The sequence below is a fragment of the Brachyhypopomus gauderio genome, chromosome 20, assembly GCF_052324685.1.
Source record: "Brachyhypopomus gauderio isolate BG-103 chromosome 20, BGAUD_0.2, whole genome shotgun sequence".
Classification (NCBI taxonomy): domain Eukaryota; kingdom Metazoa; phylum Chordata; class Actinopteri; order Gymnotiformes; family Hypopomidae; genus Brachyhypopomus; species Brachyhypopomus gauderio.
Window position 1 is genome coordinate 487826 of NC_135230.1, and position 13672 is coordinate 501497.

Genomic DNA, 13672 nt, shown 5'->3' on the forward strand with positions numbered 1-13672 from the left:
ACAGATGTGTTGTTCAAAGGAGAGAGTTGAGTCTAGAATGACTCCCAGATTTCTGATCTGGGTTGATGATGAAACAGTAAATTCAGGAATAGAGACAGCACTATTGCTGATATTCTTGAGTGTAACTGGAGAAGCAATTAATATAGCCTCTGACTTGTTACTGTTTAGACTCATGAAGTTCTCCTTTATCCATGTCCTCACATCAGCTAGACACTTCATAAGAACAGAAGGCGGTAGACTGAGAGACGGTTTAGTGTATATTGTAACGCCCGCCGATGGGCAGCGTTGAGGGGTGGAGTCTACAGGCCCCCCAGCAGGCCCCGCGATGAGTTCCCCTGTTTCCCTGAATGTGTTTTTTTATGCGTGTTGATATTCCCCCCTCCCTTTTCCCCTTAGAATCAGTGTGGTTTTGCCACTTTATGTTGTTAATATACTACTAATAAAATAGCATAGAGCTAAACGTTGGTGTCATGGCTCATTCTTATGCTCCTGACTTGACGGTGTTACAATATGTATATCTGCACAAAACAGACTTGCATTTCCTGAAGGAAATACTATAGGGCTTGAAAAAGTGTGCCCTAGAGTGTAATGTGTGTAGAGTTTAGTGTATTGTGTATACTGTACAGGGTGTGTTGTGTGTATGAGAACATTCTGAACATTCCGCCATTCATTTCAATGGAGCTTTTAGAATTTTTAAACTTAAATTCATTAAAATCTATAAATCCTATCAACTCAAAAAATACATAGCACAAGTCAAAGTGTCAAGACCTTTGAAATGCAGTTTGAACAGAATCTGTATGTTAAATGGTTCGGGCTGTATTAAATGCACAAATAGTGACAAGAAGAAGAAGAAGCAGTGGGATAACTTTTCAAGCCCTATAACAAACTGTAACCCATGACCCCAAATAATGTCGCCAAAAGGAAGCAAATACAATATGAAAAGTAGTGAGCCAGGAACTGAACCCTGAGAGACACCATGTGACAGAATGCATGATTTAGATCAGGGGTACTCAACTGGCGGACCGCGGTCCGGATCCGGACCCGAACGCAGTCCTGTCCGGACCCAATCTCATTCCTGATTAACTGGATACGGACCAAAAAAAAAACGGAGCATTTATTTCAGGGCTATTGAAAAAACACTCCGTCACGAGTGCTACGTTCACCACCCCGCTCGACAACTTACGTTCGCAACCCCCCCCCTCAGGTCACAGGTATCTGCCAAAATCGGACCGCAGACAAATTTAGTTGAGTATGCCTGATTTAGATCTAAAACCTCCAATTGAAACAAACTGTTGCCAGTCTGTGAGGTAGGATTGAAACCAAGCAAGAACAGTTCCAGACATCAGATTACAGAGCCGAGTTAGTAATATCTTATGGCAGCTGTAAGGTCTAGTAGTAAAAGTAAATAACCCCTGATCAGCTGCTAGAAGAAGATCATTTACACCCTCACTAGTGCAGTTGTGTCAGTAAATTAACTGGCAACCTTCTCCAGTGTTATTCCAATAACTTGTCTGGCAACCTTCTGAGTGCTAGTTCAAAATCTTATGTGACAATCTTCTGAGATCTACTTCAGTAAATTATCTGGCAACCTTCTTAGTATTGTTGAAACACATGAGATGTAGGAGTTCCCAGACTGGACTACTGCAACATTGTCATTGCTAGCCTTCCCAAACACACCATTAGAGCCCTGCAGCTGACATATAACACTGGGTCACACAACAAACCACTGGGTCACACAACAAACCATTGGGTCACGCAACAAAACACTGGGTCACGCAACAAAACACTGGGTCACGCAACAAAACCCAGACGTAGACAAGTGAGCGCATTACCCTAGGGAGCCTCATCACCCTAGTGAGCGTAATTACCTTAGTGAGCCTCATCACCCTAGTGAGCGTAATTACCCTAGGGAGCCTCATCACCCTAGTGAGTGTAATTACCCTAGGGAGCCTCATCACCCTAGTGAATGTAATTACCCTAGGGAGCCTCATCACCCTAGTGAGCCTCATCACCCTAGTGAGCGTAATTACCCTAGGGAGCCTCATCACCCTAGTGAGCGTAATTACCCCAGTGAGCCTCATCACCCTAGTGAGCGTAATTACCCCAGTGAGCCTCATCACCCTAGTGAGCGTAATTACCCTAGGGAGCCTCATCACCCTAGTGAGTGTAATTACCCTAGGGAGCCTCATCACCCTAGTGAGCGTAATTACCCTAGGGAGCCTCATCACCCTAGTGAGCGTAATTACCCCAGTGAGCCTCATCACCCTAGTGAGCATAATTACCCCAGTGAGCCTCATCACCCTAGTGAGCATAATTACCCCAGTGAGCCTCTTCACCCTAGTGAGCGTAATTACCCTAGTGAGCCTAATCAAATGAAATAAAATCAAAAGGTATTTGTATACCACTTTCCTACAATGCCTTACATTGACCAAACTGCTTAAAAAAGCAAAACAAATAAAACAATATCATAAAACTATTTAAGTTTTAAATTTGGCTTTAAACTGAACCAGGTCAGAACGCAACTCTAAGGGAAGACAATTCCAGGCCATTGGACCAGCAACAGAAAAGGAACAATCCCCCCCAGTGTAATCACCCTAGTGAGGGTATCACTGTAGTTTTCTTACAATGGCTTCCAGTAGTAATACTGAATAATGAACAGTTCTGTTCATTCTTCATCACAGAGTTATGTATGTCCATTAATTGTAAAGTGACATTGGGTATATTGAAACATTTTATATAAATCTAACTTCATTCATTCGTTCGTTCATGGTGAATGGAGACAATACTGAAGCTTCCCAAATTAAATGTACCTAATTATAAATAACATGTTATGAATTATGGTGCATTTTCTGGAGCTACTGTTCATGTTCTTGGATTCAGCATTAAGTTCTGACAGTCTGACAGATTTTTGAAAATATCTAAGATAACACCAGTTTATAGTTATATGGTATATCATTATATAGTATAGACAGTTATATAGTAATCTGGTTAAACACTAAATGAATTACATTTACATTTGCATAAATTCTAATGTAAAGAGTATTTCTAAACTGAAAAGTAGTGCCATCTTACCTGTTAGACTTGTATGTGAGGGTGTGAGTGGATGTGAGGGTTTCAGTGTATATGAGGGTGTGTTGGTATTTGTTTCTATGTGGGTGGAGGAGACATCATAGCCTAAGGATATCCTGAAACATCCACCTTACAGATGTTACAAATTAGCTTGCTATCTATTGCTTTAAAATCAGTTTTTCCAGTCTTTCAAATTCAAATTCAACATTTCTAAAATTACTAAGACTGAAAGTTATTGGAACATTTTCTAAGGATCCACTTTTTAGCTGTGCAGCCAGTGGATTCATACTAGCCCTATGAATGCCTTATGCATAAAATGTCCCCAAAAGTCAAATGTTCCTGAACCAATTACCCCATGCCTAAATATCCCACATCCACAAATGCCCCTGAACCAAATGCCCCACGCCCAAACATGAGATCCCTGCCTATGGAGTTTCTCCTTGCCACTGTCACCTGTGGCTTCCTCATTAGGGATCTGGACTCATGCAGTTGTGAAGCTGCTTTACAAATAGCCTACAAAATATATGACATAAAAATTAAAACCAAAATTTTAAAGGAATAAAAATAGAAATGAAAATAAATAATGAATTTAAAATATCAATTTAGAAAATAAAATATAACCTAACTAAGAATTAAAGATACAAATAATAGGTAAAAGATAAAAAAAACTGGAAATTGAGAGAAATTAAAATTATTAAATAAGAATAAGTAAAAAAAATTTGAATTAAATAGGGTTAGGGTTAGTAAAATAGGCTACATAGCTACACTAACCAAAAGCAGTTCAAGGTGGTGGATGGTGCTCTGCCACTAGGGTCTGTCCTCTCTCCCCTTCCTGCACCCCATTCAGTCCCCCAGGGGGCTGTGGATCCCGGTAGAGAGTACGCTGTGTGCAACTGGCTGCCGCTTCTCGACGGTGTGTGATTGGTTGTGTAAGAGTTGTACCTGTATTAAAATTGTAAAGCAAGCTTGGGTATCTTGAAAGGCACTATATAAATTGAACATTCATTCTTTCATATGCTATATAGTGAAGAATGGAGCAGAATTAAGAATTAGGCATAAACCATTGAAACACAATCCTTTGAAATTCAAGGTTGACAGTAAAAAGAAGGTCACACAACTCGCTGGTGTCTCAAATATAGTCAGATTGGTTGAAATTATTATTGATGACTTCAACATTTTCTTAGACAGACTAAAGCAGTTTTTGCCTAAAGGCAAACCAAACATTCACTAGCCCACTAGCCCACTCACTAGCCTTGGTACTGACACAGTGCATTGAAAGCACCAACACTCAAGATACCTAATCTGAATGCTGCAAGGCAAGTTTAACTTGAATTTACATATATAGCTTCAAGGTGCTTCAAGAGTTACAATCTGCATGAATGCTATAGGGAAATGGTACTATTGGATCATACTCTTGAATAACATTTTGATCTGTATTGGATTATGGAGATATTTTGTTTATCATGAGGCTTTAAGGTTTATTACTAATTGCAAGATGTCTATTCATCACTGTGAATTATTTTCTCAAACTGGTTGGTCTGCATTGGCCATTTGAAGGGCGTGTCATTGGTATACTTTTATTAATAAGGCAATATTGGGAATTCTGCCTACGTATCTCTCCATTTTAGTCACTCTGAGTAATGTTAATTCATATTCTGTCCGTTCTCAAGATTATCTGTTGCTTTCTGTCCCTTTTGCCCCAACGGACTTGGGTAGAAGTGTTAGTGTTAGAGTTAGGGTTAGGGTTTCTGTCCCTTTTGGGTAAAAAGGGCTTTTGTCTACTCTGCACCTCATACATGGAACTTGTTACAGAAAGACTGGAAATTAATTGAGTTAATCTCTTTGAACATTTTTAAATCCAATCAGCAGGGTATCTGCACATTTTAAAATCTCAAATTCAATGACTTTTAAGACCTTTTTAATACCTCTCACAAGAAAAAATAATACTATCGCCGGGGATGCAGGTGTGTTCCACATCATTGCCGGGGGGGGGGTGGCGAACGAGAATTGTTGACGGGGGGGGGTTGGCGAACAAAAATTGTTAACGTTGTTGAGGCCGTATACGCCAACGCTAGGAATCTCGCACTAGGACCCTGGAGCGGTTATTTTCTGCAATAGCGCTAGATTCGGCAAAGTTCACATCGCACCAGAACAACTGAACAACACACACTTATAATAATTTAATGCCTCCCCTCATAAAATTCCAGACATTTAAAGACATTTTTAGGCCTTGAATATGGAAAACTAAATTTAAGACATTTTAAGACTTTTTAAGGACCCGCGGGTACCCTGAATCAGAGAGTTTTTGAGGCCGATTCCATGACATGCACTTGTTTTTCATAAGGTGTTTGAATAGTTTTGTCTCATGTGTAAAATGCAACTGTGTTATGTGTTTGCTGCCCTTTTGGCCAGGTCTACTTTGAAAAAGAGATTTTCAATCTCAATGGGACATTTCTTGGTAAAATAAAGTTACAATAAATAAAAATATATAAATAAATAATAAGATATAGTTTATAGCAGGGGTGCCCATCCAGTCGATCGCGGTCTACCAGTCGATCGCGGGCGGAGTTTCAGTCGATCGGGAGAAGTGTTACCATGTAACCATATATTTAAGGCTCTGACAAAAAAAAAAAAAAAAACTAATCAAACCATTGTTTATGAGAGGCCAGTATGTATTTTCATAATAATAAGATACAAAAAATAAAATTAATTATTTACACAACCTTTTCTGCTTTTCTGATGAATGCTGGGTAGGGTTTGCCACGGTTGCTAGGTTGTAACCAGGGACTCTAAAGCGCGAAGACGAAGAAGCCAGAATGGCGGTGGCTGAAGAGATAATGGCGGAAGACAAAAAAGCTAAAAATTATCACTTTCATCCCGAGTGGGAAGAGAACCACTTTTTTACTTATTCAAATTCAAAGTTGGTGTGTCTGATCTATAATGCTACTGTGGCCATACCGAAGAAGGGGAATTTGGAGCGACATTTTCTCACAGTTCACAAGAGCTATGCTAATGATTTCCCGGCGAAATCAGCTCTACGAACCGAAAAGGTAAATGAAGTGAGGAGACAGCTAGCAGCAAAGCAGGCAGTGTTCACGAGACCTGGTAATAGGAGTAATGCCTGGTTTAAAGGGGTGTTTCTTTATACTACCACATATCGTTTCAGACAACACTGCAAAGAATGTGACGCAGAAAGTATAAACGCCTCCACCGTTCGCGGAGGTTCGCGCGAGGTGTGCGGAGTCGCGCGCTACGGTCACTCGCGAAAGTATAAACAAGGCTTAAAGCTGCCACACGTGGCCTGTTTAACCCTCCTGTCGTGTTCGGGTCAAATCTGACCGATTTACAACTTAAACTGCTCATAAATATTGTGTTTTACATCTGATTGCTGCAAGGCCTTATGCCATCCTCCACACTATGCACTGGAACATATAAAAGTGATGATCATCTTTTTCATTGAATTTTGAGTGTTTTAAACCAACGTTTTACATCTGTGTTGTTGCCGGTCAAGCGTGACCGTCACAGGAAACGAATGGGTATTCAGAATATATTCATCTATCAGACAGAAAACATCCCCATACACACTCACACACACCTACACACACACCTACACACACAGACACACACACACATACACACACAGACACACACACCCACAGACACACACCTACACACACACACACTCGCTCTCCCACACACACACACACACACACGCACACCTATACACACACCTAAACACACACACACACACACCTACACACACACACCTAAACACACAGACACACACACAGACACCTACACACACACACACCTACACACACACACTCACTCGCTCACTCACTCGCTCACACACACACCTACACACACACAGACACACCTACACACACAGACACAGACACACACACATGTTATGCCTATGTTTGCAAGGCCCCTCTGATCTGAGTGTGACATGCCACTCATGTGCATGAATTCACACACACACCTACACACACACGCACACACACACACCTACACACACAGACACATACACACACACCTACAGACACACACACATGTTATGCCTATGTTTGCAAGGCACACTCTGATCTGAGTGTGATGAATTCACACACGCACACACACACACACACGCTCACTCACTCACACACCTACACACACCTACACACACACCTACACACACAGACACACACACATACACACACAGACACACACCTACACACACTTACACACTCGCTCTCCCACACACACACACACGCACACCTATACACACACCTAAACACACACACACACACACCTACACACACACACCTAAACACACACAGACACACATACACACACACACTTACTCGCTCACACACACACCTACACACACACACACAGACACACACACCTACAGACACACCTACACACAAACCTACACACACAGACACACACACACACATGTTATGCCTATGTTTGCAAGGCCCCTCTGATCTGAGTGTGACATGCCACTCATGTGCATGAATTCACATGCGCGCGTGCGCACACACACACACACACACACACCTACACACACACCTAAACACACACAGACACACACACACCTAAACACACACAGACACACACACACCTAAACACACACAGACACGCACACACACACACACTCACTCACACACACACACCTACACACACACCTACACACACAGACACACACACAGACACACACACACACACACCTACAGACACACACACGTTATGCCTATGTTTGCAAGGTGGTGAAAATTTTTTTTGTGTGTTAAAACAGACCGGTCTCTGAAGACCGGGAACACTAAAGTAAAAAACGTGAGGTCAACAAAACCGAAGGGTTAAGGTGCTCAGCTCCTACTGCCCGAGAAGTAGGAAAAGCTAGCTGACTCCTCCCTGTGCCAGAAGTCCCACTAAGGGAGAGAAGTGTTTTTTTTATTATTCTCATCTTGAATTAGGCATAGGCCTATTCATATCCATATACTGGACTTAGAAGAGTATGTTACTATCTTGAATTACACATATTCATATCCATATACTTAGAAAAGTATGTTCCGATTTTTATCCGTTTTCCAGTTGAATTTAAATCCATCTGCCAGTTTCCCTGCCAGTGCCACTGCCAAGTGAAGTTTAGCATTCTTAAATATTGGACTTCTCCTCCTTTCTGCTTTGAAGGGATCTTTTCTAGAGTTTGTGTGTTTGTGTGTGTGTGTGTGTGTGTTAATCTGTGGAATTACTTTTTTTTTTTATTTAGATATGGGTTTTTTGACTGCCCAGCCTTTTCTGGAGTTTTTTGACTGCTCTTTTCTGTAGTTTTGGTGTGTGTGTGTGTGTGTGTGTGTGTGTGTGTGTGTGTGTGTGTATGTGGCTAAGAGAGATAGAGATGGTGTGAAGTTCTTGTGAGATTCTTGTTCTGTTTTGACAACCTATTTTTGACGCATTGATCATTTCCTCATTTGTTGGATTTACTGCTTATTCTCCACCTGTGCAAATAAAAAAACAACTACATTTGAACTGTGATTGGGGTTCCTTGTTTAAATTATTGCCCGGCCCTTGTGGTTGACTCGGTAGATCTCAGCATGCCATCAACTTCAAAAGTAGATCTTGGTTAAAAAAACCAGTTAGGTGAGACCAGGTAAAATTATTTGCAGTTGGCTCAGAGAAGATTCTGGCAAACCACCAGCTGACTCAAAAGAGGAAAGCGGTTCCCAACACTGAATACAGTAAGGCTGGGGATGTCTTAACCCTTTCTGTCCTCATTTGAAATCTGTCTGGCTAGTGAGCGAAACATGTTTTACAAACAGCTGCTGAAGCACGACACCTGCTAGTAGCTACATAGTAGTGATGAAGGTAACTTGAAATCCTGAATGGCATATAGTCAGATTGCTGGAAGTCAGGAGATGATGGAACTTGTCTGAAGAGAAAGGGGAGAAAGAAGCCAGGGAGTTGGGAGGTGGGTTAGAGATCCTGGAAGGAAGACTGTGGACAGAGGGAAAGGCCTGATGGACAGCTGAGATAAGAAGATAAGATAAGAAGGCCTGATGGACAGCTGAGATAAGAAGATAAGATAAGAAGGCCTGATGGACAGTTGAGATAAGAAGATAAGATAAGAAGGCCTGATGGACAGCTGAGATAAGAAGATAAGATAAGAAGGCCTGATGGACAGCTGAGATAAGAAGATAAGATAAGAAGGCCTGATGGACAGCTGTGATAAGAAGATAAGATAAGAAGGCCTGATGGACAGCTGAGATAAGAAGATAAGATAAGAAGGCCTGATGGACAGCTGAGATAAGAAGATAAGAAGGCCTGATGGACAGTTGAGATAAGAAGATAAGATAAGAAGGCCTGATGGACAGCTGAGATAAGAAGATAAGATAAGAAGGCCTGATGGACAGCTGAGATAAGAAGATAAGATAAGAAGGCCTGATGGACAGCTGAAGATAAGAAGATAAGATAAGAAGGCCTGATGGACAGCTGAGATAAGAAGATAAGATAAGAAGGCCTGATGGACAGCTGAGATAAGAAGATAGATAGATAGATAGATAGATAGATAGATACATACTTTATTGATCCCGAAGGAAATTTAGCAGCCAGTAGCAGTTACACCAAACAGTTAAGGAGACACACAGCAATTTCACAAAAACGTATATGACATTCACAAACAATACAAAGACTATACAATACAAGTGTACAATTATCCAGTATCCCGACCAGATTGGTAAAACTGGAAAAAAATGTGCAATGACCAGTAGTGCAAATAAATGGCATGTGCTTAGAAGTGTCAAAGTGTCGAAGTATAAAAGTGTAAAAGTGACAAAGTGTCGAAGTGACCATGATGGAGTGTCATCTGTCCCCCTCCCTCTTCCGACTCCACTGGGAGGAGTTGAAGAGTCTAATCGCTCTCGGGACAAATGATTTTCTGAGTCTGTCTGTGGAGCTGCTCTGTGACAGGAACCTGCCACTGAACTTGCTCCTCTGGTCCATAATGATGGTGTGCAGTGGGTGACCATCATCCTCCATGATGGAGAGCAGTTTGCGCATTGATCTCCTCTCCACCACCGTAACCACAGAGTCCAGCTCCACACCAACTACAGACCCTGCACGCCTGACCAGCTTGTCCAATCGCATCTCGTCCCTCTTCTTGATGCTCCCTCCCCAGCACACCACAGCGTAGAAGAGGCAGCTGGACACTACAGTCTGATAGAACATCTGCAGGAGCTTCCTACAGATGTTGAATGACCCCAGCCTCCTCAGAAAGTAGAGCCGGCTCTGCCCCTTTCTGTACAGGAAGTCTGTGTTGGTAGACCAGTCCAGCCTATCATCCAGGTGTAGACCGAGATACCTGTAGGTCTTCACCGTCTCCACATCAACCCCCTCAATAGAGACAGGCTGTGTGGGTGGTCTGGTCCTGCGGAAGTCCACCACCATCTCCTTGGTCTTGGAGGTGTTTAGCAGCAGGTTGTTCCTGTTGCACCATGCTGCAAAGTCACCCACAAGGTGTCTGTACTCCTCCTCCTGTCCTCCTCGTACACAGGCCACAATGGCAGTATCATCCGAAAACTTCTGCATGTGGCACGTCTCAGAGTTGTACTGAAAGTCTGAGGTGTAGAGTGTAAAGAGGAATGGAGAGAGTACAGTCCCCTGTGGAGCTCCTGTGCTGCTGACCACAGTCTCAGATGTACAGTCCTTCAGCCTGACGTACTGAGGTCTGCCAGTGAGGTAGTCGGTGATCCAGGAGACTAGGTGCGGATCCACCTTCATCCTCACCAGCTTGTCTCTTAGTAGGAGGGGCTGTATGGTATTGAAGGCGCTGGAGAAGTCAAAAAACATGACTCTCACAGCACTGCCCCCCCTGTCCAGGTGAGAGTGGGTCCGGTGGAGAAAGTACAGTACGGCATCCTCCACCCCCACTTTTTCTCTATAGGCAAACTGCAGAGGGTCCATTGCATGTTGGACCTTGGGTCTGAGCTGGTGTAGAAGCAGACGTTCCAGGGTCTTCATGACGTGTGATGTAAGTGCGACTGGCCTGAAGTCATTGAGCTCACTGGGGTGCGGTTTCTTTGGTACTGGAACCAAGCAAGATGTCTTCCACAGTGTGGGGACCCTCCGCAAGCGCAGACTCAGGTTGAAGATGTGCTGTAGGGGGGCCCCAAGCTCAGCAGCACAGGACTTCAGTAGTCTGGGACACACCCTATCTGGTCCAGCTGCCTTCCTAGAGTGGAGTCTCCTCAGCTCACCTCTGACCTGTTCTGTAGTGAAGGTGAGTGGAGGGGGAGACAGGGGGGCTGCCGTGGTCTGCTGGGTGTGAAGAGGGTGAGAAGAGGGGGGAGTGGGGGCTGACCTGTCTATGTTGTCTGCCCATGGGGGGGGTGCATGAATAACAATAGGAGAAGGTGAGGTGTTGATGTCCAGGCAGTCAGAGACTGAAGTAGCAGGAGAAAAGATGAGGGGGGAAGTGGAGGAGGTGTCAGCTGGAGCCATAGGGTCTTGAGCAGGGCAGTCAAACCGGTTATAGAAGGTGTTGAACTCGTTGGCTCTCTCACCGTCACCATCTGTGGCACTGTTCACCCTCTGCTTGCAGCCTGTGATGGTCTTCATACCATTCCATACCTCCCTCATGTTATTTTCCCTCAGCTTCTGCTCCACCTTCTTCCTGTAGGAGTCCTTGGCCTCTCGCAAGTGGACTTTGAGCTCCCTCTGTACACTCCTAAGCTCCTCCTGGTTGTTGTCTTTAAAGGCCCTCTTCTTTTTGTTCAGAAGGCCTTTAACACTGCTGGTTATCCAGGGCTTGTTGTTGGCAAAGCAGCGTACAGTTTTCACAGGAACAACCACGTCCATGCAAAAGTTCATGTAGTCAGTCATGCAGTGTGTCATCCCCTCGATGTCCTCTCCGTATGGCTCCTGCAGAACACTCCATTCAGTGGACTCGAAGCAGTCCCTGAGAGCCTCTTCAGCACCAGGAGACCATTTCCTGAAGGAGCGTGTTGATGCAGGTTGTCTACGGACCTGGGGCGTGTACTGGGGCTGCAGGTAGACCAGGTTGTGGTCAGATTTTCCAAGAGGGGGGAGGGGTGTGGCAGTGTAAGCTTCCTTTACATTAGAGTACAGGAGATCAATGGTTCTGTTTTTCCTGGTGGGACAGTCAACATACTGGTGGAAAGCAGTGAGTACTGAGTCCAGCGTGATGTTGTTAAAGTCCCCGGAAATTGCTATGTAGGCCTGCGGATAGCGAGTCTGTAGTCTTGCGATGGATGAGTGAATGACGTCACAAGCGATCTCAGCGTCAGCACGAGGAGGAACGTAAACACAAACAACAATGGCGTGCGATAGCTCTCTGGGCATGTAGTAGGGCCGTAGACTCACCGCCAACAGTTCAACATCCCGGCAGCAGATGATCTCCTTTACAGTCACATGCCCCGGGTTACACCATCTGTTGTTCACATACAGCACGAGCCCCCCGCCTTTGGATTTGCCGCTCTGTTTTGCTATCCGCTCTCACGGTGGTGAAGCCGGGAATGTCCACGTTAGCATCGGGAATGTTGCTGGTTAGCCACGTTTCCGTAAAGCACAGAATGCTACACTCCCGGTACAGCCGCTGGCTACTCACCAGCGCCGCCAGTTCGTCCGTCTTGTTGGTCAGTGAGTTCACATTCCCCATCACCACGGAGGGAATCGATGGTTTAAACCTCCAGCGTTTCTCAATGCGCTTAGCCTTTAGCTTAGCTCCAGCTCTACACCCGCGGTAGGGTCTGCGTAGCTCCGCCGGGATTTGATGCATCTGGCCGGTGCGTCCCTTTGTTCTAAGCGCCAGGAGCTCGACCCTCTTGTACACAAAACTTGTTCTTGACGTGGTCGCGATAGTAGATTCCATGTCCATAGGACACACTAACTTATCACTAAACTAGCGATAACACCAAACAAAGATTGAAAAGTGAAGAAAAGTGGCTAAAAAAGTTCACGAAGACGGAGCTACTGGAGTAGGCAGCCGCTCCTCACGGCGCCGGAAACAACATAATTCCAACAACAACAAGATAAGATAAGAAGGCCTGATGGACAGCTGAGACAAGAAGATAAGATAAGAAGGCCTGATGGACAGCTGAGATAAGAAGATAAGATAAGAAGGCCTGATGGACAGCTGAGATAAGAAGATAAGATAAGAAGGCCTGATGGACAGCTGAGATAAGAAGATAAGATAAGAAGGCCTGATGGACAGCTGTGATCTATTCTTCAGAGAAAGTGACAAAATCATCAGGAGCAAGAGAGGAATGAAGAGAGGGAGGGGAGGATGATACTGATGAGCTGAGGTGATGGGGTGATTATGATGGTGTGAAGGTGAAGGGGTGATTATGATGGTGTGAGAGGTGAAGGGGTGAGTGTGATGGTGTGAGGGGTGATGGGGTGATTATGATGGTGTGTATCAGGGAAATTTTCAGTGAGACTGGAGTTGTTCCACACTCGCTGGGTCAATTTGGCCATGACTGCTGTTGCCTTGGCGATTCTGCTGTTTATCTCTCCGTCTATGGACAGTGTATTATAGATGAGGGACCCAAGGTAGATGAAGTTATCAACTACGCCCAAGATATATCTGTCAATGGTGACTTTT